This window comes from Anser cygnoides, chromosome 8 (assembly GCF_040182565.1).
Source record: "Anser cygnoides isolate HZ-2024a breed goose chromosome 8, Taihu_goose_T2T_genome, whole genome shotgun sequence".
Classification (NCBI taxonomy): domain Eukaryota; kingdom Metazoa; phylum Chordata; class Aves; order Anseriformes; family Anatidae; genus Anser; species Anser cygnoides.
Window position 1 is genome coordinate 19,910,621 of NC_089880.1, and position 26,423 is coordinate 19,937,043.

The 26,423-nt window shown below is 39.1% G+C and overlaps 1 protein-coding gene across 28 annotated transcripts in view; it reads right to left on the reverse strand.

The window, feature by feature from the left end:
* Positions 1–26,423, reverse strand: part of ADGRL2 (adhesion G protein-coupled receptor L2) — a 386,104-nt gene that overhangs the window by 144,376 nt on the left and 215,305 nt on the right. For 27 of the 28 annotated variants that reach the window (XM_048059186.2, XM_067001845.1, XM_048059177.2 and 24 more), the window contains exon 1: positions 12,766–13,289. The exons of the other annotated variant lie outside the window; for it this stretch is intronic. The gene's annotated coding sequence lies outside the window, so the exon portion shown is untranslated. Of the gene's footprint in view, positions 1–12,765; positions 13,290–26,423 lie in introns of those variants that run through there. 28 annotated transcript variants of the gene reach the window in all.

Here is a 26,423-nt window from a genome sequence, read left to right on the forward strand (position 1 = left end):
TATTAAATTTTTATTCGTTATTCTTCCTTTTATTCTAAGTATTTGCTTTTTCTTAGTTGGCGTCTACAAGCCAAGCTCTGCCCTCAACAATGCAGTCACAGTTCACGCTCTTAAATCGGTTGGAGCTCCACATTCATCAGGGGGTAACATTCGTCCTTTTGTGTTTGCTTTTTACTTACAGACAAAAGATACAATCGTTTTCCACAGCTCAAAATGAATGAAACGTGAAGACAATCGAAGAACCTACAGGAGTTTTTCTAAAACTGAAAACATTATTCATCAGTTATAATTCTTGTTCTGAATACAAGACTGAAGACCAAGCTCCAGATTTTGCTCTGGTAGTGTATATACAAGATGTACAAAATACTGATGACAGATAAGTCGTACAGTGCTGTAACGATTACAAAAATAATAAAGCTTTGAATATTCATTGCTTAATGTAGTTTTGAGTTCTCTGCTGTTTTCTAGTAATCCACCAGAAAACACTCAAACCTATGTGCAACATTACTTTCTATCAGCACTTCCATCAGAAGTGGAATATTTCTTGTCAAAATAAACAGGTGCATCTTTCCTCTACTTTCTGGTAATCAATAACAATTTAAGACAGTTGGGCACAGGATCTTTCTACATGGTCTTATACATAGAATTAATCCCAAACATCTAGGAAACATGTCTTACAAATTTACCTAATACTAGTCGTGGATGTGTACAATACATGGAACATATACTGGAAAGTGCTTCCACAATAGTAATGGTCATCTATACTTTGTCTTAAACTGGAATAATCCTAATTATTATTTTGTTAAAGTACATTAGGGAAAAAGGTATGTTTGTTTAAACGCTTATTATTCCAATATTTATTGAATTGTATCTCAAGGTATCATCTGAAAATGTAAGGCTGTTTAGTTACTTTTAGCCATTCCGACTTCTGTTACACTTAACGCAGTTATTCATAAATGCCTATACAACCCAAAGTATTTTGTTCAGTCGTTTCCCCCAAGTGTTTTTTATTGATAAAACATAATTAGTTTTATTAAATGTGGCTGGAACACTGCTTCTGCCAAGTGAGTTAGTATTAATGTCTCACTTTTTTCTTTTTTTTTTTAAACAGATGGAATTTTTTTAAGAATTAAGGAACAGCTTGAATGTCACTTACATGAAAACTGTACAAGTATGACATTATTGTCACTTTTGCTGATTGTAGTCATTTTTAAAAGAATTTAAGTTGCTTATCACCATTAAAAAAAATGGCCCCGATGAAACAGAAAATGTGTGTAACACTATTGTTAAAATGAAGGAATATGATTTTATTCACGTAGGCTCTTCCAACATAGTAAGTAAATTATCATTGTTCTACCTTCAAAATACAAGGCTGCAAAAGAATGTATCTTAATCCCAGCTGTATTATCCTTACAACAGAATTAAAGTTACATATACGTCTTGATTTTTGTATTGTACGGCAGTCTCCACTGAACTGAATTTCTGAAACATCCTTACCTCATAGGGACGGAAAAAGATGCACTGTGTAAAGAAAGATTACGTCCATTGCCTCCCCATAATTCCTCAGCAAGATCAAATTAAGAAATCTCTCTTTCTTCATCATGGCTAATACAACAGTACTCTCCCATGCAAAAAGCACGATGCAACTTTTCAACTCCCAACACCTATCAAAATCTCTGCAAAAGACATCATTTATATATTTTCTGTAAGTCTTACCATTATAATCCTATTGGAGTGTAATTGCTGTGGCTAATATTCTTACCCTGTTATGAAAATGCTCAACATAAACGTGGCACTGAGTTGTTAAGATAATACATGATCATGCTGTGAGAGGGTAATACCTATACAATAGCCCTTGCCAATACCATAAATCTCTTTATTAGACAACAACCTATTACAGGAGATCTACTTAACTGTTTCCCTACTTAGAGGGCCATTTGGTGTTACAATAACAAGCTGACTTTTCACATTAGCAAGGATTAGCCAGTATAAATAATAAATCGACACTGAGTTGCTGCTCTTTTAGATATGGTAAATCTTTACTGGTGTTTAAAAAGAGAATCCAAACTAAAACCCTAAAACCACGTTAGGATGAATATGTTCTGTTTAAAGTCCTGCTAACTAACAAAACCAAAAGAAAATAAAACAAAACAAAAAAATCAACTCTCGGACCAATTTATGTGGCATAATTTATTACAGGAGAGCACATTACAGAGAGCTGTGTCTGTTTTATGGAATGTGCATGCATACTGCTTTATTTCCTAGCAGTATTATAGCAAATCATCTTTAAATTTACTGAAATATTTTAAAGTAAAATGATTGCCACCATTTTTCCAGAGATAAATAGCACAGAATTCATCTGTCATTAATTATGCTTCTTGTTCAACAAACAAAACTGTATTATGTTTTCTTCACTGAAAAAGGTCTCAACATTTTTTGAAGGATCGCATACTTTCACTATCCAAATAGCTGTAATACAAGTTATAAAACCTGCAATGCACCAGATCATTTCATTTGTGTTAAAGAAAATCACTAAAGTATTTCTGATTCTTCACATTATGTTTAAATTACTATTTGCAAATAAACTTACGTTCTGATACTCCTTGTTCTTTCTTGTCCATATTTTTCTTAAAAACTTAGGCCAGCAATCCTTTCCACTGTTTGTCTGCTTACGTACAATTGTATAAAATTATCAATTATACTAGGATGGAATCATTCAGCTTTTTATATTTTATAATACAGAAAAAGCAAAATTAAGTGTTAACCTTGCATCTGCAATCAGCTTGATTATGATTCATAAGACTGCGTGCATAAATAGAAAAGACTTACCCATCGCTTTTTGGCTAGCACACTACTCTGCACGAGAGGTACTGAGCCCTTAGAGCACTGTGCTGTCTCCCTCATGCTGACATGACATTTTCAGAATCAGAGAAGACAGTTTATGCAACTGAAATCTGCTTCACGTCACACAGAGCACCAAAACTGTTTTCTCGTACCTCTACATGCAAGAATTGTTTTGCTCAGTTCCTTTTTACACTTTCAATAGAAAGGCACTTCTTCAAAATACAAATAGGTATTTATAATGTCAGCTCTTGCTTACTAACAACATAAAATTTTTTGCCTATTGCTATTTACTGCTACTGATGGACAATCTTTTTAAAAGCTCCCTTGCAGAGGCTTTCTTGTCCTGAATAACAGAGAACGCACAGCAAAAGAAAATTGTACTTACTGGAAATAATTCAGCCCTGAATGCCTTGATTACTCTGATTATCTCATATACAAGCTCCCTCTGCAGGTAGTAAGAAGAATTAGCGAAAATATGTGAAAAATGTGGGTAATAGCTGGCACAGAAACCCAAATGATCAGTAACTATTTTAAAGAAATTCCCTCAGAAATCTTTCTCGAATGTTTTCAGATAAAGAGTTAATACAAAAAACAGTCTTCCCCCTCCCACTCCCCCGCCTGTTCTTGTCCCTCAAAGGAGCTAAACATTCAGCTTTAGTCTTTTCTATATCAAAATACACAGGTTTCTTTATCAAAATCACCTAAATGCTTTCAGGGGAAAAAATAAAATAAAATAAAATTTAAAAAATCCTCTGCTTATCCAGAACCAAACAGAAATGAAAGACCCCCACAAACAAGAAAACAAATTCAACCTATCTAATGCATCTCCCTAACACAACGAAACAAAAAACAGCAGCATCCCTCCTTCCATCTACTGCTGCAAGACAAAACCCGATGCCATTGTTGGATATGATTACACATGCACTCCACCAAAGTTTAGAAATCAGTTGAACTAAATGGTTAAGTTTATCTCAAAAATCAAAGTCTCTAGTACTAAATACCAAATTATGAAGTAACAATGTAGTTTCACTCAGTTGGATGAAAACAACTTTTCTTCCAAAACACATTGCCCTACCTTAAAATATCTTAAGTTTGTTCTTTATAGTAACAAGCTTTCTAGACAAAAATCCCTTCAACACAAATGGGAAAAAGAGTCAACGAATGAAGCTATAAACATTAAGCAGACCAAAATTAAGTCTTCATCCTAGCTAACCTTCTTTAGCATGTACCATCAAAAAAAAAAAAAAAAAAGGAAGACATCAGGCACTGTTAATTTTTCTTCTAACATAGAACGAACAAAAGCACACCAGTATTTTTGTTTCTCTAATACAGCCAAATCCCTCGTTTACAAGCAGTCTCATTAGATTCATGAAGAATACTCATAAAATAAAAAGTAAGGCTTTAATTTTTGCTGGAATAATAAACTCTAAAATACAACCTTTAAAGCTCATACTGAACACTTGGAGAAAAAAAAGTAGAAACAGACTTATGATATTCTAGCAAGGTTACATGCATTTCACGGGACAAATGTAGGACAAATTTGAGGCGTTCACTTCAAGACGATGATTGCTGCATACAGAGCTCTTCCTTGCTGCTGGAATATCTGTAGCAGTTGGATCCCCAACCAGTTATTAGCAGATACCATTGTACACCTTCTCAAATGACGGAAAGAATGAGGAAGGAGAGAAAGCAGGAAAAAAAATCTAACATTATGGAGAGATGATGCTCTCTTCCAGCACCAGGTAAGATTATTGCCTGAAGGGCAAAAGGATTTCTTCTCGTATTCGACTTCTGTCAGCCTGCAAGTCCCTTTCCTCTCTAAAACAACTTCCACTCTCATCCACTCCCCCCAGCCAGCACCGCTGCGAGGCACCTTCTCTCCCTTAGCACCCCATCCATAGCACTTCACCCAGCGAGAACCAACCCCGCCATCTGGCAGTCCGCGTGGAAGAAATGCCTACCGTGCCGAAGGAAATCACAGCCACTGAAGACACTGCCCTTCAATATTTAAATGCTAAATTTACCAACAAAGTAGTTATGAATTGGTCTTCTGGAGGACATTCACGTTGTTCAAAGCAAACATGCGTCATTTCTCCTGTGAAAGCAGAGCTGTCCAATTCGGGCACCTCACATACAGAAAGTCTAAATTAAACTTCAAAGAATGAATGTAAGAATGCCTGGACCAGGTGAATAGAATTATGCCTACCATAAAACAGGAATCAGGAATTTGTCAGAGAAATGCAGCGTCAACAGCAGAACTTCTCAGGAATCTTCGTAAAATGTCACTTTATTTAGAGCTGACAGTGCCTATTGCTTGGGAATTGTTTTTGAACACTGTTCATACCGGTGTAGGCTGCTATGCCGTAAAAAATGACAAATATGATACGGTAAGAAAATATATAGAAAGAAAGGTGAACTACAGCCTCCTCCTGGCATGTGATCTCTCTTCACCACTGCAGCACGATTTCAGAGCAAGGCTCTCTATTTACACCGGATCCCATCAACAGCAAGGCAAGTATTACCGTCAGGAACAAGGTCGGTCATCCCCTCCCTAGCTGCCAGAAACAATTTTTAACAGTAATCGGTGTTAGATTATTCTGTCATCTAGATTCAGAGCAATAATCGGTTTGAGGTGTCGACTGATATGAAAATACCAACAGAGGGCAAAAAGGAAAGCAGCAGCCTCCCCGAAACGAGCGATTTGGGATTTTATCACATCCAGAGGCAACTAAATAAACAGAGGTAGCATAATTTTTAACGCACAGTTCTCCGGTGATTATTTGTTTTGGTGCTACTTGACTGATATTATCTATTTTTTCAACAGTTGAAGATACAAATCTAATTGTACCTTTAAAAGATACACCTCTCTGCAAAGTGTACGTATGGAATGCTAGAGCCGCTCCCTGTACTGATCCCACTGCAGAAAACAGCAAAGAAACCTAAGACATAGAGAGATTCCCTTCTTCACGGAGTTAATTCTTTACCAATCTTCTTTACCGTAAAAGGTATGAGTGCTCCCTACACCTAATCTGTGCATCGACGCATCCCTAATTTAAGAATTAAAATATTAAACTCACTTTTATCTGCACAGTATCAGAACTCAGCATCTTAAATAGCAGCCTTCATTCCTGTTATTTTATTCAAGCATTTGTAGCTCGTTGTGGCCAAGTAACTTATCATTAAAATATAAACACGGTATATAGAAAAAAGCATAGTATAAAAAACTCATATACATTGATCAACATCAAGTCGATCGGCACTGTATAAAAAGGATACCACTGTCACCCCATATTGCCATTCTGGGGAAAAGGAAGCATCTCTGTTAGGTGTCAAACACATTCTAGAATGCTATTTAAACAAAACAAATGAACAAAAACCAAAACAGTTGTTTCAGACGTATTTAATACATCACGGGACAAAACAGACAGACCCAGACTCTACTGTATTTGTATAATGAAATGGAGTAAAAATGGATGATGAATTTCCTATGACAAAAATCTGCATGACTTTAGAAGGAAATATTCCTAATATTGCATCTACGTAAGAAACCTAAGTAGCTTCTCAATAGCTCTAACTAGATTTTCTCTGAAGCTAGCTCCTTCCACTACTGAAATACAGGCACCGATACTTAAATCTTTTTGTGTAAATGTTTGTGTTTATAATGTGCTCCTAAGAGATTAAGATTAGGAGAAAAAAAAAAAAAAAAACACACACACAACCAAGACAGGCCCTATTTTTCTCAGCCCATGATCACTTGTCAAGCCATGATTAATGCTGTGCTCTGTAGAGGGAGACATTACATCTAGGCTACAACAGACCTAAATTTTACCCTAAGGCAGAAGTCTGATTTAAACATCTCTATTCAAAGTGACATTTGTCCTCTCTTTTCAACCAGTTTCCTCTGAAATTCCAGTAAACTGACTTTGTGACCTACAAATGGTCCATTGATTCTAACTTGTCGTGTTGCCTGTCCTTGTAGCAAAGTTGGTTTTGGTGGCTGAATGAAGCAAGACGTTATGCATTCAAGAAAAATACAGGAGCAGAGTCCATTAGGTGCTCTATTAAATGCTCGGTTGGATAACAGCGACTACAATTTACGGCTATAAGGATTCCAGCTTACACAGAAGAGCTGAAGATAAATACTGAGGTCAACATTAAAAATCAGAAAATATTTTTATATTCAGGGGTAACAATGGCCTTCATATGCTGAGGTGATGAGCAAAGATTTTTTTGTGTGTGTTACAGACAAGAACACGGGCATCGTCAGGGCCACCCTGAAAAGTAATTACATTTTATCTCTCGCCTTTCACTCTGAAATGTCTGCTAAGGTATTTACATTTGTCTGTTACAAGAACAACAAGCTAGACAGGAGAAAAAACTAGTTGCGATCACTTATCTCAAGTAAATACTATTTCTCCAGTGAATGGTATTATTCCATCTATTTCATAAAGTTATTGTTAGATCCTCCGATTTATCTGTAACTGCTATTGTGGGAATAAAAATACGACATGCTTATACTTTATAAAGAAATAGCCAAATAGCAGACCTGGACATGTAGAATAGTCAATATCCTTCTTACTGAACTTGAAAAACGGCAGCGTTTGATAATATTAAGCAATTTAGACAGTGCTGGCAAGTTCCTACTAGCCAAGGTAATCTTATTTCTGGTGCTTTTCAGGGTAAATTGATTTTTTTTTTCCTCCTCTTAGCTGCTCTGATAATTGGACAAATTTATACAAGTGTGATGGGATTTTACTTAGCAGACAACACACAAAACACTCCCCAAACATGAAGGACCTTATTCATAAAAAAACATTTTTGTTGTAATTAAGCAAACTGTATTTAAGCTTGCTTTGTGCCAGGATAACAATCAATAGCATTTTGTTGGAAACTGCAGGTGTTAAGCATTGTGCTTGCTTCAGTCAGCCTGCAAAGTTTTTGATTATTATGCCTTCCTAAATAATTTTGGCAAATAGCAGCCTAGAGTAAGTTGAATCATTACAGTACCTCATGAAAAATCAAAAAGAAAAGAAATTGTGACATATGCAGATCACACAGTCTTCTAAAACCCATAAAATACTCCATTTCACACAACGATCTATATCCCGGAGATGCTACAATTCTGAATTTGAACAAGACTTTTTTTTTTTTCCTTATGGAATTAGTTTCTGGTTAACTATCACTTTCTACCTAGAGAATGCTGTAAAAATGCATTAAGCAAGTGCATTTTTGTAACTAAATCGCTTACAGTAAGTGATGCAATCTTCAAAGTCTATGCTACAGAAACACATCTCATACACCACTGGCAAAAATAAATATGAAATTCAAAAAAAAAAAATCCACTGAGAAGGGCTTTAAGCCTGTCATCTTTCACCTTTAATATGAAGAATGATTAAAAGAATATCATATTTGTTGAACCAAGACTGGAAGTATTTTCTAAAACAGGTATATATTCACCTTATGCCACAAGTTACATCTGTATTCCAACAGAGCCATCTACTACTTTTATTTTCAGAACTGTTAAAAAGAAAATGCACACATCTTGGAAAACTATTTAAATATTAAACATGATTGTTAAGACTATTGAGAACGGCCTTAAAATAGCTTTTTGTTTTTCCAGTTTTCTTGACATGCAATTACAACCATGATGGCTTAAATCTTTTAGTTGTTTCAAACTGAGGGTTAAAAAAAATAAAACGCAGCTTTTAAGTCTAAAAGCTGCACATAAATACTTTAAAAGCTGAATATCATGTAATTTCGAATCACATTTGTACATCACAAACATCAATCCTAAAAAACGCTTCGAAAGAGTCTGTTTAACATGACATCTCCAAGTAACACGTCTGACTATAAATTTCCCTAACCTATGCTCTAAAGTATATTGCTTTATAACTGACTGCTTGTCTACCTATGCATGAATATGATTTCAATTATACACCAGATGTAGTTTAACTTCTTCTCTTGCAGTTCACCAGGTAAAATCATTAATCGCTACCTCAAGTTCTCCTATTATCAGTCATCCCTTAGTGGGTACGCAGAGAAGACATGCAGCAATTTTTGACAAAAAATATCTTCAGGCAGTTATTGGTAGGGGTTTTTCCATTAGTACAAGGCACAGCCCAATCCTGGGGAAGAGCTGTGGAAGTTAGCAGTATTTTCTTACAAACAGGTCAACATTTTAGGTGGACATACGATGAGCATGGGCTTGGAAATACATTAACTTTTTAGACCAAATTTCAGGAAAGAGGACATTTTTCTACCTTCTCTGAACACTAAACAATTCTTTATATCGGGTAGGTATTGTTACCTGTATGAATTTATGACACACTACATAGAAATGTATTGTAAATTCAACTTAAGACAAATATTTTGTCTAACTAGAGACTTCTCTTTCTAACATTCACTTAAGTGAAAGTGATGGACCTTTCTAAAAGGCTGTAATTAGAGACTAGCATTTTTCTTCATCAGAACTGTTCTACTAAAAAAAAACAAAAAAAAAACAAAAAATGCCAGCTTTACATATTACATTTTTAAAAATAAAAATAGTCATTCAGTACACATTACTGACCATAAAAACAACATGTTCCTAAGCCTATACTACCTAGTTTCTTTAAATTTTCATAAGGTGCCTCCTTACTAGATACTAGAATTCCAGAGTAGTCCCCTTTCCTGACTTTAAGCATTAAAAGCTGTAAGAGATAAATAAAACATTGAGAAAGCTTCTCAAGCGATCAAATAAGGACTAACTACGCAAACTTTGTTTTTTTTTAAAGCTCTCCTCTTGCTCATTTTAAGAAGGGAAACACCCAGAAGCCTGGTGTTAATGTCTCTGCTGATTGTGAAAATTGCAGCAATAAAAACTCCAACTGCTTGACTTAAATTAAGACTTGCAAGACTACATGTGAGATCTGTATCTTTACATTAGTTTTTATAACATTTGGAAGTTTGGTTGCCTGCTTTGATGTTGGTCTATTAATGAGCAGGGGAGACAAAAGCCAGAAAAAAATGTTTACTGGAAATTCTCAAGTCAAAACCTGAAGTAATTGGTTTCTTCTACCCCACATGATTCCACATCCTGATTCCCCCAACTACCAGCTCCTTGAGCTATCTGAACGTCTACGCTTTTTTTGCTGTTGCCAACACATAGTAACCCAGTGATTGAAAATGGCAGCTGAAGTGCTGCTGCAGCACATTAATTTTTATTTAAGTGGTCCAATTTTGTCATCTGAATGTTGAAAATCTTCTTTCCACTATACTTTTTTTTTTTACTTCAGAGGTTTGTCTAATTTGGGGTTGCCATCATATAAACTGAAGTGCAACATTTTCAAGACAATTTTTAGATTATCCCTAATAGCTGTAAGGATAATGCGCTTTCTTTACAGCACTCTGCATTCAAAGCAGACTAGTTAACAGCAACTTAAGTGTGATAATGGCAATTACATCAATATGTTCCTTTTATACCACCAAAAGGTACTACTTCAGACAGCTGAAGACATTAGGTAAATAAACTGCTGAAAATTACCTGAAAGTAATGACATGCAATTTTAGGACCACTAAACACATCTGTTTACAAAATGCCCAAATGTTCGGGTTCATTTAGAAATAACAGATATCTATATAAATTATTTATTTAATCGCAGGGGTTTTTCGCAAGGCGTACCATATATGCTCGGTTCCTTCACTAAATGAAAGGAAATTGACGCGTGAGTGAAGACATCCTACTCTAAAGGCACATCACTTCCATGGCTTGAAAAGAAAAAAAAAAACAAAAAACTACCCCCCCCAGACTGTCCAATGGAGAACCAACCCCCACCAAAAAGCCAAGCACTTCTAACAGCACAAAATACATATTTCAGTATCTGTACCATTCAACTAAAAGGTTTGGAAGGAAGGAATAGGAAACGAAGACATAGGAAGTTCTTTTCTTTTCTTTTTGCTTGTTTGTTTGTTTTTGTTTGCCAGAGACACAAAGCAGAATACAATCCCTAAGATGCATCTGGTCCCTGGAGAAGGTCCCAACTTATTGATAGAGAACTGCCTTTTGTTGGCTTTTGGTTTGGGAGATTATGAATATCGATTGGCAAAGATAATAAAAGGCTAGGCCGGCCACATCCCCTTGCAGACACAAGGAAATAGTAACAAATGACTAAAAAACCCTGCAAATATTTAGCCATGTAAAACAACTTTAAATGTGGTAGATGTTCTACGCTACCATCGACACAGCAGCTTTACCATATTTATTATCAAATTATTTTTACAGGGTAACACTAATTGCAAATTAAGTTATCTCGCCAAACACGACGTAACCGATGAAATGAGATTACAAGACAAACTCATTTTCACTTTACTTCAGAAGAAAAAGGAAATGGAAGCATATGGCTGGTGGGGCTCAAAACTTCTTTTGAAACTCTCCATAAAAATCTCTCTTACCCCAGCCTACCCACCCATTAAGGACTGAAGTGTATTTGTTTCAAAGGCTTGGAAGGGAGAGGTCTTTCATTACAAGATTTCATTTGTTTCCCGAAGTCATTAGCAGGTCTTCCCCATTCAGTCCCCCAGCGCAGCAGCGTGCAGGCCAGCCCCAAAGCAGGAGAGCGGCAGAAAAGGCTTTCTAAATCCTCCAACAGGCAGCAGACATCAGAAACCATGCAACAGTGCCTGTCATAAAAGGTCACTTTTTTTTCCCCCTGGAACGAGCCATTAATCAATAGATCTAATTGTCTGAGCGCTTGCAAGGGCTCTGCAGCGGCCGGACCTTGTTTTTCACTCACATAATCGCAAAACAGCGAAAGTTCAGCAACATAACCCACATCCACCTCCCCATTTTGCCCCTTTTGAATTCCCACTGCCCTTTGGGCCTCTGCTGGGAAGCAAATGGAAGACGAGCCGAAGTTTTCTCAATTGAGCCGGAGCTGAGCACCCTTTGATATGCTAATACCCCCCCCTTCAAACGGTAAGAATTCACACTTGCATTAATTCCAACAATTTGGGCAGAGTGATGCGAAATGGCACCTTCTTTAGCGGCGGGCAACAAAGGGAGGGGGCCGAGGAGAGCGAGGAGCAGCCCGCTGTCTCCTCAGGACCCCTTCGCGGCACCTCCCGGCGGAGCGCAGCACCTGAGCGCCGGCACGGCCCCGCTCCGCGCCCGAGCCCCAGCAGGGCTGAGCGCAGACTAACAACAAGATGTTATTTTTAGAGCCAGACACAGCAACGGTGCCTCATGACACGCTCTGTTTTCTGTCTCCAGATGGCCCCAGCTTTCTCTACACGCGAAAATAAACAGAAAATTTTAAATGAAAAAAAAAAAAAAAAAAGTTGCTCCCGCTCCACATCCGACAAAGGGCGATTTATTCCTCCTCCCGCTGCCAGCCCCCCGCGGGGGCTCGGCCGGGCCGCACGAACACGCCGGCAACAGGTCGCTATTCCCCCGGCCGGCACAACTTTCCCCCCCGCGCCCGGGGCACCGGGGCCTGCTCGGGGGCCGTGGGCCCCGCTGCCCCCCCCCCCCGGGCCAGGCTCGGGCGCTGCGGGCCGGGCTCGGAGCCGCCGCGGCTGCCGCAGGGCCCGCGGGAGGGCGGGGAAAGGCCGGGGGGGCGCTGCGGGAGCCCCCAGCCCGGTGCCGAGCGGCCGGAGGGGGCGAGCCCGGGCAGCGCTGCGGGGCCCCGCTGCTCGCAGCCGGGGCCTCGCCGAGGGGCGCGTTCCCCCCACACACACCCCCCGCCTTCCTCCTCCTCCTCAGGCAGCGGGGGCCGGGAGCGGGGTGGCAGCCCCCGGGGGGTGCGTGCCGAGTGCTGGGGGCGGGGGGAGCGGCCCCCCGAGCAGCAGCCAGCCGGGCAGCCCCAGAGCCAGGTCGGCGCTTCCCCGCAGCGCCAGAAGGAGCGAGCGCAGGAGGGAGCAGCAGCAGCGCGGAGCCCCGCTTACCTCTGTCTGCGAGCCGAAGGCGGGCCGGGAGCTCTCGCCCCGGTGGGCGCAGGGAGGAGGGAGTTAGTCCCGGGGCGGCGGCGGAGCGGGGCTGGGGCTGGGGCTGGGTGCCGGTGGGGCAGCGGGAGGCGGCCGGCTCTGCGGCGCGGCTCGGCTCGGCTCGGCGGGCTGGGGCAGCGCGCAGCGGGCGGCGGCTTCTCCTCGGCGCAGCCAGCCGGCAGGCTTCTCCGGGGCTAAGTCAACATTTTCCTGCGGCTTCCGACGCTCCGCTCCGCACGAAACGCACGATGCAGCCAGGCTCCCGCACGCAGGCGATGGAAAAAAAAATTAAATTAAATTAAAGAGAAAAAAAAAAATGGAGGGGGCGAGGGGCGCAGCGCGCTGTATGTGCCCAGCCTTTGGAGTCCTTTCTAGGCAGCGATCAGAAGGGAAACCGAGGCGACGCCAGCAGCGGGAGTAGCGGGGAACAACTCAAAAATTTTACAACGAGCCCCCCCTCCTGTGTCTCTGTCGTTCGCAGCGACCTGATTTACATCTCCCCGGATGACATTCCGGCCTCCGGCACGGCTCGGCTCGGCTCGGCTCGGCGTTATTTCCCCTCGTCCTCTCGGTGCTGCTGCCCCGCCGGCGGCCGGAGAGCGGGCGCTGAGCGAGTAAGACGCGCAACGATGGGAAAAACGCAATACATACACACCAGGAAAAAAAAAAAATCCCAATGAATCGTATCGCAGCCTCCTTTTTGCTCATGCACCTCTCCGTGTGTGACTGGGGATTGCGAAGTCCTGACACGGACTCTCCGCCGGCGCTGAACTGGAGTCACCTCCAGCCTCCTCCCCCTCCAATCTCCTCCCCCTCTCTCCGCGCTCCCCACCCCTGGGCTCAGCTAATCATATAAACATATTATCACGTAGAGCAGCACCGGCGAAGGACAAAAATCTCTCCCTTCCTGCTCCCCCCCCCCCCCCCCCCCCATTATTTTCCCTCCCCCCTCCTTTCTCCCAGCCGGGGGGCGAAGGCTAGCACCGGGCGGGCGGCCACTCGCCACCGGCGGCCGGGCGAGCATTGGCCGCCCCCGGCCCCGAGGGGCGCGGAGCCACCGCGGAGCCGCCCCTGGGTCCCCGGGGCTCGGGGCCGGGGCCCTGGGGCCTGCCGCCCCCCCCGTCCGCCTCCCCCGGCTGCTGCTGGCGCGCTGCAGGCCAGCAGGCGTCTCCGCGGCACTTTCTCCTTGGCCGTACCCTGGCGGAATGCTTCCCTCCTTCCCTCCTTCCCTCAGCCCAAAGTTGCGAGGCGGGCCCCGCTCGGCCGCCCCCGGCAGCGGTGAATTCACCGGGGGGCGCCCCCCGGGGACCCCTCGGTCAGCGCCCGGTGGCGGCGATCGGCGGGGAGGCGAGAGGGACACGGCGAGGGGCAGGGCGGCCCCCCGGGCAGCGAGGCGGGGAGCCCCGGCTGGCTCACGGCTCGGCTGCGGAACGCAGGCTGCTAGCGCCGGTCCTTTCGTGCCCAAAACCCCGTCCTAGAAGGGGGGGTTTGGGATTGTGGCGGGGGTTTTTGTTTCCCTCCGGGCTGCTGCGAAACAGCGAGGATCCGCTCCGACCTTTCGGGATGGGCGCGACGCGCAGCTCCCAAGGTCAGGGAGCAGCGGCGGGGCGCAGCTCGGCGTGGCGGGGACGGGGCCCACGCGGAGCCCACGGGAGAACCCGGGGGGATCTCTTGCACCGGGCAGTGCCCGCCGAGGGCTGCTCCAGGCGGTGCCCAGAGGGGGAAACGGAGGCACAGCCGAAGATCAAAGCAGCACAAACCTGCCCTGATAATCCCACCGCTTTATTTATTTATTTATTTATTTTTTAAACCATTCCCTCCCTTTTCTAGCTGCAGCAGTGAAATAAAAACCCTCTCAATTGCATCTGCCCACAGAATCCCTGGCAGAAGGCAGGACCACTCAGGGCTTGTTAAACTCTCAGGTCCAAAGCATATTGACAATTCAGCTTAAAACACCCACGCCACGCCAGGAAACCGGGGTCGTTACCTTTGTCAATGGTAAAGGTTTATTTTTTAACTTAATCGTTTGGACTCCGCTGCATACCTATGCAATTAGTGTTCCTGTTAAGAAAATTTTAACGTGTATTAAGAGAAACGTGACATTAAAAGGAAAACGGATCATAAAGACCTTGCTACAGGAGGTAGTAAGAATCATAGGACTGGTCCAGGGCTCTTCAAAACCACAGTGATTTTTCAAGGGTGCTAGCAATAATCCCAGGGATTAGTACCTAAAAGTCACTGACACACGGGCATGCCACGGCCACGCTGGCCTTCTTCCATCCACAGCACCTGCTGGGCAGCAGAGGAGCAGTCTCAGGCGTTTAGGACCAAAGGAGATGTTCCCTCGTAGTTGAGAGCATCTTCCCAAGGCCAGTTTCAGCTCAGCATGGGAGGACAGAAGATCATGTGTCTGTGTGATAGTTTTATCCCTACTATGTGTAGCTAAAAGTAAAATATATGGTTTACAGTGAGTGCAAAATGCAGCAGAAGAGGTTTTCTGTGTTTTTCCCCTCATTTTTTAAGTCCTTTGTACATCCCCAGTATAGCTGTTTGCCCTGTCTTGCTGAAAATATCCATATAGTTATCTTTATAGAATCCTAAATAACCCCTTATACATTTCCAACTGGAATTCAATCATAAAGTCATTTTCATGTATTTCATTAGAAACATTTTCATTGAGAGAATTGGGTGCATCTGTTACAAAGACACACTTAAAAAGGGAATCATAGAAATGTAAAAATATATATATTGATTGGCTACTTTTTTACTGTAGTTTTAATATATATCATTAACACATCCTACTTTTTGTCAAATGAATGTAACTACAGATAAGCTGTTGTTGCCCTGAGTCTTTTGCTTGGTTGATGAGAATAGGACTTAGCCACAAAATAGTGAGGAACACAATAAAAATTATGTGGGGTTGGCAGTTTTCCTTGGAGAGGAGGTGAGAGAGAGGAACTCTTCCATTTGGAGCAAAAAAAGTCTACTGGTTTCTGTAAGATTTTTTAACCCCCCGAAAAAGGTTGAAAATAACTGCAGAATTGGGCCTTGTGTTAATATTTGCTGAAGTTGAAGTGTATTCTCCTACATGGACTCAACTGCAGGACTAAAGTTTATTTTCCCCCATTTTCATCAAAAACGTCTGGAAGCATATTTATTTCTACATGCAAAAATGGAGTTTTACAACTCTAAGTTGTAAAAGTGAGTTTTAAGCAATTGGTAAAAATGTTAGATAGAGACCTTTCAGCGTTTGTTTCAAAAGCACATGCTTCCATGAATTCTCATTAAATCCAGACTAGGATATAAGAATACCCCGGCGGAAGTGTATATCCTTTTGGCAAGTAAAATAGTACTATTCAAGCAATTAATTTTACTTCATATGAATCAGCATCTGTTTCTTTAAAACAGGAAAATTGTATACACGTATACCCCTAGCATACTTGAATCTGATCCTTTGTTTTTTACTCAGCCACAACTATTCCCATATATATATTCCCATTGAATATTCCCATTGAATATTAAGATAAAAAAAGTAATTGTAACAAGTCAAGTCTCTTGTCACCATCAAAATTGCCTATTATTTGTTTTTTGCTGTATCCCTATAAAATATGTACCTCATTCCATACTGACTCCACAAGTAAATACAGACAAGTACATTTTCCTTAAAATCTCTCTTTGCTGCAACATTACAAAATATCTAGCTTGAAACCACTACAAGAAATGTTATCCTCCTAGCAAAATCATTCAATAATGTGTTTATCTACCCCTTTCACTAACATTAAATTTTGTGATGTTCCAGGTTTAGCTATATACTCTGCGTGCATTGCTCTCAAATCACTTTGGTGAACCTGCTGGATAGTGTCCTTGAAAAAATAAAAGCAAATTTATAGTGATTTTTGAAATAAGCACAAGGGCTGTGTGTCAGTTAGCATTTCTAGGGACTATCTGTAGGACAGTAACAACTGGAAGAGATTTAACTGTCTACTTTCTGCATGGAGAAGGTGCATCTGAGAAAGATAATTTAACTTGTGGCAAAACATAGCCAAATTATGATGTCTATAAATATGATCCTGTTGACTCCATTAGAGGTTTTGTTTGTTTGTTTGTTTCCATAGAAGTGCAGCTTACATACGCCTGTTCTTAAAAGGATGATTTAAAAATGTTTGAACATCTTGATAAATAATTTTTTGTATTGCCTGAAGAGTCAGTTGTCCCATGAGAAATGGTTTACACAGATTTTATGCAACCTATTTTTATATTACTGGAGTTTTATGAAATGACTGAACTTTAAATACTAGCAACTGGCATTTCCTCCTACCTGTATATGCTTTTGTGAATAACATATCAATGAACGTATAATTAGATGTAACATTAGCAAAGACTGACAGAGAGGTTGTATATGTGTAGTACAGTAGCAACAGCTAAAATTGGTGTAATATAAAGACAGTTTAATTTGGCACACGGTAAAGTAACAAACTATCATATGATCTTACCATTTCAACTGAAAACTGAAAGAGACAAATTTTGTTTCATTTAGAAAAAAAAAATAAAAAGAAAATTATTTTTGCAGACAAATTTATAAAAACAAAGTGCAAATTATATAAATCATAATAGGAAATATCTAATGTATTGTCTTAAAACTTTGGAAATATATCTTTACAATTACCGGTCTTTTAAACTAAGTAATTGATTTAAGTGTCGCTTGGGAAAAAAAAAATAAAGTCATCAATAAAGTAAGAGAATTCTGCAGCTGTTCCTAACAAATAAATGTAATATGAATTTGCATTATACATAGTTTACTTCAGTAATCAATTTTAATGACTTATAATCTATATCATTATTTAAGAAATGACAAAATCATTGACTTACTCATAACACTTGCTAATTGTTTTTAAAAAATAAATTCTACACATGACTAAGGAAACACCCATTTCCATTTGCTTTATGTTAAATCAACATCTAACCACTCATGGTGATTTCATTCAAAGAAAACAGAAGGAACACATTAGCTGTGTGGTTAAAGAGATTGATGGGCTTCAAACATCTTAACCATGGATGTTTTTTTCCAACTGTAGAAACTCATGTTTTTAATTTAAATAGCTTCAAGAAAATGAAGATTGTTTTATTCAACAAAGCTGTTGTTTCTTGTTTCTTAGACAGAAATTAATTTAATTTTGTTTAATTAAGTAATATTAGAAACAACCTTGTTCAGAGAAAATGCGGCTATGAAACAAAGCATGTGTATTCCATATTAACTAGGTATTCTGAAACGTGATTTTTGTATCACATTAAGAAATAAGAAGACATCAATAACATTTTTAACAGTGAACTTGGATGCATGTTTTTATGTTCATTGCAGTTGTCTCCCTACTTTCTGAAAAGTGAATGTAGGGGAGCAATGGAGCTGTGTTATTGATGAAGTACATTCCTTACTGTGGGCTTTGGGTATTTATGGGTGTGTGCTGGTGGAGAAGAGTTTACAGTTTAATTGTACAGGCATTTATAAAGCTCAGAGTTTTTGAGATTGAGCTGTTAGGAGTCACGTAGCAGAACGCTTTTAAAAAGAGACAAGCACAATTCCCTGTTTTCATACGAAAAGCTCAGTACAGAAGCTGAAACAATGATGCCAGAAAAGGAACTACAGCGCTGAGCTTTGGAGAAAGAGATATGTCATGAGATCCCAATTCTCCAAATACTCTTGCACATTTCTAGGTTCCCTTTTCTCCAGCTGCTATATCTGCCTAGGCATTATTCCTGCATTCAGGCAGCAAATAGCTTTTTTTTTTTTTTTTTTTTTTAAGGAAAGAAGCAAGTCCCAAGAGAATAGTAAGAAATTAAATAGATTTTTCTATTTAAAATAAATGTAATTTTGCCTGGCAGGTAGGGAGATCCTTCTCCTCCTCCCCCTTTCAATTTGCTATGACTTTGCTAAATCTTTGTATCTCTTTCAGCCACTAATCTGCAGCCAAAGGAGTGCCCCATGTCTCAGACTGGCAAGTGTGGTGATCGCTGCGTATTCTCATCACCTCTTTGCCTCTTTACCCTACTGCTTGATATAACAGAGCAGAAAGATTTGAAACAGAATAGGGGAAAAACTGACTGTCTATGCCAAACCCCTCTACCTCTTATGATTTGCTTTATCAAACTCCAGCTGTGGATCTAAAGCTTACATCCATTATGGAGTGCTTTTAACTATAATGTTACCTAGTGTAGCTGGACACTCTCTTCCGTTGATGTGTGTCACAAAATGAAAGGTGATGCACGAAAGATGAACAAAGCATGGAGAATTCAAAGGCAAACCATTATATTTGCAATTATGAATCCATGAAGGCTTTTCTGTTCTTACCCAAGAACCTAATATAAACAACCTAGGTATTATTAAATTCCACATTACTGACAGCATAGGCCAAGATTTGTAGAGATACTCATCTTTATCTGCAGTTTTACAAACCCATAAGGATTCAGAAACCTATGTTTAGGGTATGGTTAAATTTACTTTCTTGAGAAGTTACGGGATAAAATACATCAAATTCTTGGACCACCGAGCAGAACTCAGGCCTCCCCATTCCAACTGACTGCCCAGATCATTAAGCTACAGTCATGTTCCCTCTGGTGCTCTTGCATTCTGGCCCAGTGAATCCTGAATTGTTTTCTGCTTGGTGCACAACTTTAACAGGAGAAGTGGAGAATATCTCCATCTGCAATCAAGCAGTGGGTTAAAGAACTCTTTAGATGGAGAGAGAGATGCATTTGAGTCCCTTTAGGCAGGGGAGAGAACTGATCCTGTTTCACACACTGGACAAGTCTCCAATTGCCAGTTGTAAAATAAAGCTACACATTTAAAAGAAAGTGGTGATTACCGATCAGTTTAGTGACAGGATAACTGTGTTGGTGTGTGCCAGGTTCTCTCTGAGCATGACTGTCGCCTTTAGCTGCTCAGTTTTGTTTCACAGTCTTAGCAATGATGTAGGCGCAGAGCTCTTTAGCCTGGTTTGTCTTGACTGAAGTAGTATTAGGCATGAGGAGCGTTAGAGCTCTAAATTTTAGTAAAAAAACATGGAAGTGCCTACTGAACAGCATTGAAGCAGAGGATTTCTTAAACTTAAGGGCCTAAATTCCTTCCATGTTTCTTCTTAAGAGTCTAGTTGTTGGAATTCTATACCACGCCAAATGAAAATCTGGTCCACAATCACAATAATCGAGTTCAGAGATATGGTAAAAGGTTAGGAACATGAAAGTACAGGGTGTTCAGGATCAATCGCAAAAAGAAAAGAACCTCCCACTGCGTCTTCCCCATGCCATGGTTGCAGCTTTCAAAGCTCCTTATCAAAAGACAGAGATTGAGAGCCATAGTTGCTTCCAAACTTATATATTTGCTTCATTTGCTTCCAAACTTATATATTCTAGTTCACATTTACTGTTTTCCCAGTATGCCACCAGGTTTTATGCTGTAAGTACAAGTGCTTTGTTTTTTTCTTCTTGTTTTTGTTTTGTTGCTTGATGTTGTTGTTGGGTTTTATTTAAACTGTTCAGTTGGTAGCTTTAATCAAGGCAACGTGATGCCTTATGTACATGTCATCTGGTTCTGCTTCTCAGTTTCCCGTGCCACTCTGGAAGTACTCATAACCCTAAGCTGATTGGTTATACTTGCTTTGATTTTGTTTTGTGGTTTAAGCCAAGGACTTGGTCCCTTATATTTTTTTTATAAGAATCTATTTTTTCCTCTTGTTACTGATTGCTATTGAAACGCTGACAGTTATGTGATTGGCTCCCTCTGGAGCAGATACCAAAGACGCATCATGGATCACTGGTCAGAGAGAGAAGGAACAGCAGCAAATTCGTTCTTTCCCCCTCCCCATCCACTCGGTACATCAGTACTGCTTTGCAATCCATCTTGGATGGCATGGGCAGAGAATAGAGAGGGAAACCCAGATTTGTTTCCAGGCTTACATCTTCTAGTTCACGTTTTGTCATGCTTGCATTACATTGCCAGGTGTAACTCTGGCAGCTGTAAGAACAGTCATTTTCCTTCACTGAAACTGCCTATAAAAGCCTCTGTTTCAGTAATGATTTGTTATACATTACAAACACCTGCAGCACATGGGAATTAATATCACTAAAGTATAGGGATCAAAGATATTCCACCTTTTTTTCTCTAATTAAATGATCATTTACTTCTGACAGACCTCGATGTTTTTGACAAATAGTATTTGAATCTGATTGAAGGTATGGTTACGCCTTTCTAAAAACACTGCAGTCAAAGAATGATATTACTACCACGTTGCTCCTGTTGTGAGGAACATCGATTGACTGTTTAGTACTACTGCTAATTAGAAATATTAAAATATATTCAATAATTAAGATGCTATTTCCCATCCCACTATGAGCACTGGCTGCTGTCTGTTGAATAATCAGCACCAAAATATGATATTTTGTATTGTGTCTGATAAGTCACAGTAGTGCACGTAATATATCAGTAAGACAACACACTTAAGCTTTTATTGCATGCTTGAAAAGCAAAGCGGGAACTCTGTATGCATTTGCACAGGACAGGGAGAATTTCCTGCATATGCAACCACTGAATCTTACTCAGGAATAAACCACAAATTTGCATTGTACCATTTAGGTGTCCGGTTCTGCCTTTCTGTTTTCTCTTTCCATCCTCTCTATTATGGATGCATTGGTCTAGTTTGCTTTCTTTAGAATTTTTGTTGATAGTAAAATGAATGTGCAAATTCCCTATCAGTTGTATATATTAATATAATTCCCTCTCAAATACAGCTCATTTAAATTAGCACTGGTAAAAGCTGAGATACATATTCATACAGTTATTTACATAAATCCCATTCAACTTTATGCACCCTAAGCTTTAATGCAAAGTATCTACTACCGCAGGTAATTTTAGCACAAGCAAAACAGCACATAAATGACATCTGACTTGTATGTCTTTAAATAAACAGATTATTAGAAAATTATGTTTTTGACATTGTAATTTTTATGAATAAAGATATACTTTAGTATCCTGCATATTTTGACTTTACCACTTAATGCAACCAACTTTTGAGTTTCCAAGGTATTTATTGGTCAAAATTTATCACCTTACAATCCATTATCATGCCAAACCTTACCAATTAGATTTTTTATTACAGTGCTAAAGCTGGCAGGCCAGCTCTGTTCTGCCTTACAACTGAATTCAAATACATTTTCAAAAAGATTAGTACATGTTTGTTAATTCACTTGTTTTCTTTGAAAAAAATCGTGTCTGTAAGGCTGAAAGTTGAAAAGAGTGATGCATTTCTCCAACAAAACACACCCAATGGGATCTATGCAAATTATATACATTATGCATGACAATTTATGATACAATATAAGATTGTGTGTTAATTTGTGAATAAACTAAACGTTTCAATAAGAACAGTACATCCTAGAGCACAAAGTAAGTTTTGTAAAAATAAATATATACTTGAAATTGATCAATGGAGAAGAAATTTTTATCAGTTTACTGTAAGAAAAGTCATTGGGTCATTATATAGGTTTAGGGAATTTAGGCATCATCTATTCCTTGCTGTGAAAGACATTTGCTACTAAAAATATATATTAAAATCTACTATGTGCAGGTGCAGATTCTACTTAGCAATGCAGCTCTGTTAGTATAAGTGATGTTTTTCTAAGTAAACAGAGGAGATGCAAGGTCATGAAACAGACAATGGCACATATCTCTCAGAAAATTAGTCTTTACTGTACAGGTCTGCAATTTTTGCATTTTCCTTAGCATATTGCAGTAACACATTGTGACTTATAGCAGTCTCTATTTTTCACAATTTTCCAGTTAATGAAAGTAATGTTTAAATACTCTGAAGTTAGATTATTAACTTCTACAAAATAGAAACAGATGTGTGTCTTAGTATGCCATTAAATTTATGATTTACATAGTATTCCTGAATACAGCTGAGCAGAGGCCAATGATTCTAATTTGCTCTAGATTTACAATAACCTGATCTGGTTTTTGTAAGTACTGAAACACTTTAAACAAAATTAGAAAGCCGTTGTGCTTTGTGTGATTAAAGATGCAATTCCCTTTGGGGTAATGAGAAGAGTTAGAACATGTTTCTTTCTTTATGGATGTTTCTATTATAAACACGAGTACCATATATTATGTATTTTTGTTACTATTTCCTTGTTTTTAATTATAAAGTAAACTGATTGAGTTGTACTGGATTTACACTGAAACTATGCCAAAATCTAGCTAAAGAATGCATGCAGATGTTCATAAAAATCCTTAAAATTCTTCAACGGGTCTTAAGGTCCTGTTAGACAAATACTAGTTCCATATAGTTTGCAGAGACCAAAACATCTCTCTGATTAAAAAACTATACAATTTAAAGATTTATTTAAAAAGGTAATACATTTCTCAGCTTATTAAACTATGTTAATATACAAAATTTTACAGGACAAAGGCTCAGTGGATTCATTGCATTTAGATCTGGAGATACAGATTTTCTGTATTTAATGGCAGAAATGACAACTGGAATGAGTGTTATAGCCTAAAATATAGTGTATCTATGAGAAATCAAGTTGTAATGTTGCTTTACTAAATACAGAATTTTATTAAAAAGAGGCAAAATAAGATTATATATGTAAGATATAAGCAAATGGCATGCAAGAGCAGTACCCTGTGTATGAATATTTAAGGCCTGAAGTAAAGATTCTGAAAATCAGTAGAAGTTAGGCCTATAAAGATGCATGGCTTCAGGGTTAGCTGGAAATGAGGCTTTTCCAAATTCTAATCCATGACTCCTCAAAAGATTTCTTTTGAGGCCAAACAGTACATCATTTAGCATTGTAATTCACTTTTCACATGGAAAGGTGATATAGCAATAAAGTGCAAGCATCTTTTTCATACGGGCCTCAATTATTTGTTGCATATTGCACCCAAAAAAAATCAAATAGATTTTATGAACACACAAGTGCTGAACCAGGCCTTTGATTTACATAATACCCAGAATATAATTTTATTTTACAAATTATATTATTCATTTACTATTTTACATAATGCATTGAAAATAATATATGCTCAATATTATATATTCATATGTAATCATACTACAATATATGTATTTATATTTATCTTTACCTCTGATGAAATGTTTAATATTATTAATCCTTTCATTTTAATTATATATAATTAACTATCATTAAAACAGGAGCATTACCTTTTAATAAAAATTTAATCATACATTTACTGAAGCACAGGATCAAAATGCTACACATGGATGAGATGTCTTAAAAGTGATTGAATGCATTCAATTTATTTGGTCACTCACTCTTCCAGTGCACTTAAGAGATTGCCATTTGTGCTTCACTCAAGAGATCTTCAAGAGCAAATTCCCTACTGCCTTCTTTGACTTTGGATTATAGCCTTAGCCAGTCATATAGACAAAGCCACAAGCATAACTCTCAGTCTCTATATTGCTCCAAATTCCGCTTTCACTTTTACTAGTGCAGCCGTTGATATGTATAGCATATGGTCCGTTACACGTATTTTTGCACTGGGTTGTGGGCTCGCATGAAGCAGCACTGGCAGAATTTTTGACCCAGGCAGGCTGATGTGAACATACTTCATTTTAAGAAAGGAGGAGGACTGCTGTGCTGGGGGACCTGACATAGCAATACGAAGGTTTGAGAAAATGGTAAGAGAAAAATTTTCCATCATATACTGAGGCTGAAGTGTATAAAACTGGACTAGTTCTGCCATTTCATCTGAACTTTCTGAGAAATATTTCTATTAAACGCAAAATTACCCATACAAGAGGCATTAGGCTAACAACAAGAGATTGGCAAACAGTAACTCATTCAAGTAAAGTTTATCTTACGCCTACGGAAGAATTAACGTTACTGAATTGTTTCTTTCTTTCTTGAGAGAATGAATATGCATATGGAATAATTTTTTGGTGGGAATGAATGGTATCATGAATGGACTTCAGAACCTCATACTTCTTTTTCACCTGTAACATAGAAGAAGCTGAGGCCCTATTTCTGCAAACATACAGGCTTTGGTGAGAAAATTTTTGCTGAACTGAGACCATATTTTCAGTCCTGCAAATACTTATGCCTGTTAAATCTCATCAACAATAGTAACTTAGAAGTTGCAGCTATAAGGAAATGTGTCATCCTATGCCTTGTATTAAAATCGAGGGTAAGTTTTGGAGAAGGAGTTTTTAATTGTAAATTCATACTAAATCACCACTTCCCAGAGTGTGGAGTTTTGTTTGCAGCAAGCTGCTGCTCCTGGAGCCCGGTGTGATTAACTTGGAGACGGAGGGTAAAAACTGCAGATGAGAATTCCACATGTCTGAGGCAGAGCGCCTGAAAGGAAAGCTCAAATTTTAATGACAGAGCATGGGGATGGTCATTATAGGAATATACTGTATTGACAAAAAGGGAAAACACCTGGTCAACAAAGGTTTTGTAGTTTTTTTTTTCTTTTTAATATTAGTTATTTCAAAGTCATATTAAGCTGTCGGAAGACTTTGGTTCATTATGAACACTCTGTTTCTTAAAGATGCTGGGTGAGTCTGGATGCACTTAGCATAATTTATTTTCCAATCGAGTCTGAGATGCTCAGACCAACCTCTATTGAAGTTGACATTTTTTTTTCAAAGAGAATTAAATCAAGTTTTATTTTTGTTCAAAAAGGGATTTAGTTACATTTCTTAATTGTCAATTTTCTTCAAACAATTACTGCATGACAACATTTTTTAATAAGTGAAAATCCAATACATTTTGTGATTTCTTGTATTAAGGCCCACTCTAAAGACATTTGTCTGGTGCAATTATTCAACAACTCAGAATCAATGGGAAGTTCAAAACTGTATTTATATTATTTTTGAACCTTTCTAATGTGATTTAAAATTACCTTATCCCAATACCCTTTAAATCTCAAGGGGGACTGTATTTTAAATGTTACCATGGCCGGAGGGCTTTATACATTAGAATTATATTAACGAAAGATACAATAGACTCTTTTCTACTCTTTTCTTTGTATTTTCCACAGCTACTCTATACTAATATTGACATGGGTAAGGCAATTCAAAAACTTCAGAGTGATAACGAGGCCATTTTGCAATGGCTGTTTTGTTGAGCAGTGAAGCTGAATAGAGAAGGGCAGATTTTGGCTCCTCAATTCCTGCCATTTTGATGACTTTATTGCATAAGACTCAGGTCAGAAAGTTTAAGACTCTAAAATCTATAGACCGCATGTTTTCAGAAAATACCACAATAGAGATTCCAGTAAAAATTTGTAAGAGAACTTTCCATCTTCCGATGAGACATTTTTACTTATGCATAAATGGTCGTTGTTGAAGAGCTTCTGTCTTCATTATTTAATTCCTTTGTGGAGCTTACAGTCAACATGATCCCGTTGAGTTCTTTATTTAATATGTTTCAGAGCACAGGACACCTGCCGACTTCTTTAATAACGAGTTGTCCTCAGTTGGCTTATATGTGAAAACTGTGCAGCAGAGGCAAGTAAAGAATAACCTTAGACATTAAGACTGATTCCATTAAAAATAAAATAAAACTATGTCCAGGCTCCACACCCGAAGTCCCTAAAATAAATT